Source organism: Pseudophryne corroboree, chromosome 10 (genome assembly GCF_028390025.1).
Source record: "Pseudophryne corroboree isolate aPseCor3 chromosome 10, aPseCor3.hap2, whole genome shotgun sequence".
Taxonomy (NCBI): domain Eukaryota; kingdom Metazoa; phylum Chordata; class Amphibia; order Anura; family Myobatrachidae; genus Pseudophryne; species Pseudophryne corroboree.
Window position 1 is genome coordinate 138,545,622 of NC_086453.1, and position 4,149 is coordinate 138,549,770.

Genomic DNA, 4,149 nt, shown 5'->3' on the forward strand with positions numbered 1-4,149 from the left:
CTCACACACAGACATCCTGTTACCCCCAGTCACCCTCACACACAGACAGCCTGTTACCCCCAGTCACCCCCACACATACGCCGCCTGTTCCCCCTAGTCACACACACTCACATACACACACACAGCCACCCCCCAGCCAAGTCATCCCCCCTCCCCTCAAACTCACACAGCCTGTTACCCCCAGTCACCCACACACACAGCCTGTTACCCCGTCACCCCCCACACACACACGCAGCCTGTTACCCCCAGTCACCCCCACAGCCTGTTACCCCCAGTCACCCCCCCACACACACAGCCTGTTACCCCCCAACACACACAGCCTGTTACCCCCCAACACACACAGCCTGTTACCCCCAGTCACCCCCCCCACACACGCACAGCCTGTTACTCGCAGTCATCCCCTCACCCACACACAAACAGCCTGTTATCCCCCCAGTCACACCCACACAGCTGTTACCCCCAGTCATCCCCCACACACACACACACAACCAGTTACCCCCAGTCACCCCCTCCCACACACACACACACACACACACACACCCTGTTACCCCCAGTCACCCCCTCCCACACACACACACACACACACCCTGTTACCCCCAGTCACCCCCCCACACACACGCACAGCCTGTTACTCGCAGTCATCCCCTCCCCCACACACAAACAGCCTGTTATCCCCCCAGTCACACCCACACAGCTGTTACCCCCAGTCACCCCCCCCCCCCACACACACACACACACACAACCAGTTACCCCCAGTCACCCCCTCACACACACACACACACACACACACACACCCTGTTACCCCCAGTCACCCCCTCCCACACACACACACACACACCCTGTTACCCCCAGTCACCACCCCCACACACACATCCTGTTACCCCCAGTCACCCCCCCACACATACAGCCTGTTATCCCAGTCACCCCCCCACACATACAGCCTGTTATTCCAGTCACCACACATAAACTCAGCCTGTCCCCTCGCCCCACACACACACATGTATTCTGTACCTGTCACCTCCAAGTCCCCACAGAGGAAGCAGTGAGGGGCAGGCCACACACAGACTACCGCCGACGCCAGGAGCCAAGCAAATTCGGGGGCGTGGCCTAACATCGGACCCCCGTGGCCACGCCCATTTTTATGATATTTTTTTTTTTTTTTTTTTTAATGACCTGGCTGGAGGCGGAGCTACCGGGACTCTGGAAGAAAGGCGGAAACACTGACTGGTGTTACGTCACTGCCTGTGCGGCGCTGGGAGGGTTAGTGACCCATTCCACTCCGCCGCCCATGAAGTTTGTGCCTGCGGTGGCCTTTGTGCGTGGGTGCCACAGGAGGAGGGGAGGTGGTCGGAGGGTGGCAATTGCAGGCTGCTGTAGCAGGAAAAATGTTTCCTGTCTACAGCCGCAGCACAGTAGATGCAGTGGGCCTATTTTGATGGGGGGCCTGGAGCTGCAGCTCCATCCGCCCCATTGTTAATCCGGCCCTGACTGTACCTGCCAAAAAGGTGCAGCTGGAGGCAGGGCCGGTGCTAGGGTGTTCGGCGCCCTCCTGCAAAATATAAATTTGCGCCCTCCCATACTTTACATGTAGGGCCGGGGGGGTTACCATGGCCTCCTGGCCCCTGAGCTGCAGGAGATCCGTGTAAGCCTATGGATGTGAACTCTCTGCCCACACTCACTAGACAGTGCCGTAACTAGACATTTCTCTATCGTCCTAGTGGATGCTGGGGTTCCTGAAAGGACCATGGGGAATAGCGGCTCCGCAGGAGACGGCACAAAAGTAAAGCTTTCCGATCAGGTGGTGTGCACTGGCTCCTCCCCCTATGACCCTCCTCCAAGCCAGTTAGATTTTTGTGCCCGGCCGAGAAGGGTGCAATCTAGGTGGCTCTCCTAAAGAGCTGCTTAGAGAAAGTTTAGCTTAGGTTTTTTATTTTACAGTGAGTCCTGCTGGCAACAGGATCACTGCAACGAGGGACTTAGGGGAGAAGAAGTGAACTCACCTGCGTGCAGGATGGATTGGCTTCTTGGCTACTGGACATCAGCTCCAGAGGGACGATCACAGGTACAGCCTGGATGGTCACCGGAGCCTCGCCGCCGGCCCCCTTGCAGATGCTGAAACATGAAGAGGTCCAGAATCGGCGGCAGAAGACTCCTCAGTCTTCTAAAGGTAGCACACAGCACTGCAGCTGTGCGCCATTTTCCTCTCAGCACACTTCACACGGCAGTCACTGAGGGTGCAGGGCGCTGGGAGGGGAGCGCCCTGGGAGGCAAATGAAAACCTATTTGGCTAAAAAATACCTCACATATAGCCTCCGGGGGCTATATGGAGATATTTAACCCCTGCCAGAATACACTAAAGAGCGGGAGACGAGCCCGCCGGAAAAGGGGCGGGGCCTATCTCCTCAGCACACAGCGCCATTTTCCTTACACAGCTCCGCTGGTCAGGACGGCTCCCAGGTCTCTCCCCTGCACTGCACTACAGAAACAGGGTAAAACAAGAGAGGGGGGGCAAAATAGTGGCAAAAATTATATTATAAAAGCAGCTATACAGGGAGCACTTATTATAAGGCTATCCCTGTCATATATAGCGCTTTTGGTGTGTGCTGGCAAACTCTCCCTCTGTCTCCCCAAAGGGCTAGTGGGGTCCTGTCTTCGTTAAGAGCATTCCCTGTGTGTCTGCTGTGTGTCGGTACGTGTGTGTCGACATGTATGAGGACGATATTGGTGTGGAGGCGGAGCAATTGCCAAATATGGGGATGTCACCTCCTAGGGGGTCGACACCAGAATGGATGCCTTTATTTATGGAATTACGGGATAGTGTCAACACGCTAAAGCAGTCGTTTGACGACATGAGACGGCCGGACAATCAGTTAGTGCCTGTCCAGGCGCCTCAAACACCGTCAGGGGCTGTAAAACGCCCTTTGCCTCAGTCGGTCGACACAGACCCAGACACAGGCACTGATTCCAGTGGCGACGGTGACGAATCAACCGTATTTTCCAGTAGGGCCACACGTTATATGATTTTGGCAATGAAGGAGGCGTTACATTTAGCTGATACTACAGGTACCACTAAACAGGGTATTATGTGGGGTGTGAAAAAACTACCTATAGTTTTTCCTGAATCAGAAGAACTAAATGATGTATGTGATGAAGCGTGGGTTGCCCCCGATAAAAAGATGCTAATTTCAAAGAAGTTATTAGCTTTATACCCTTTCCCGTCAGAGGTTAGGGCGCGCTGGGAAACACCTCCTAGGGTGGATAAGGCGCTCACACGCTTATCTAAACAAGTGGCGTTACCCTCTCCTGAGACGGCCGCACTTAAAGATCCAGCAGATAGGAGGATGGAAAATATCCAAAAAAGTATATACACACATACAGGTGTTATACTACGACCAGATATAGCGACAGCCTGGATGTGCAGTGCTGGAGTAGCTTGGTCAGAGTCCCTGATTGAAAATATTGATACCCTGGATAGGGACAATGTTTTACTGTCTTTAGAGCAAATAAAGGATGCATTTCCTTATATGCGTGATGCACAGAGGGATATCTGCACACTGGCATCACGGGTAAGTGCTATGTCCATTTCGGCCAGAGGAAGTTTATGGACGCGACAGTGGTCAGGCGATGCGGACTCAAAACGGCATATGGAAGTTTTGCCGTATAAAGGGGAGGAGTTATTTGGAGTCGGTCTATCAGATTTGGTGGCCACGGCTACAGCCGGGAAATCCACCTTTTTACCTCAAGCTACTCCCCAACAGAAAAAGACACCGACTTTTCAACCGCAGCCCTTTCGTTCCTTTAAAAACAAGAGAGCAAAGGGATATTCATATCTGCCACGAGGCAGAGGAAGGGGGAAGAGACACCAACAGGCAGCTCCTTCCCAGGAACAGAAGCCCTCCCCCGCTTCTACAAAAGCCTCAGCATGACGCTGGGGCTTCTCAAGCGGACTCGGGGGCGGTGGGCGGTCGTCTCAAGAATTTCAGCGCGCAGTGGGCTCACTCGCAGGTAGATCCCTGGATCCTGCAGATAATATCTCAGGGGTACAGGTTGGAACTAGAGACAGATCCGCCTCGCCGTTTCCTGAAGTCTGCTTTACCAACGTCCCCCTCCGAAAGGGAGACGGTTTTGGAAGCCATTCACAAGCTGTAC

The 4,149-nt window shown here is 54.1% G+C and overlaps 1 protein-coding gene across 2 annotated transcripts in view; it reads right to left on the minus strand.

The window, feature by feature from the left end:
* The window catches only part of BRSK1 (BR serine/threonine kinase 1), a 662,917-nt gene extending 661,767 nt beyond the window's left edge, over positions 1-1,150 (minus strand). For both annotated transcript variants that reach the window (XM_063942812.1, XM_063942813.1), the window contains exon 1: positions 1,012-1,150. The gene's annotated coding sequence lies outside the window, so the exon portion shown is untranslated. The remainder of the gene's footprint in view (positions 1-1,011) is intronic.
* Positions 1,151-4,149: the final 2,999 nt, after the last annotated feature.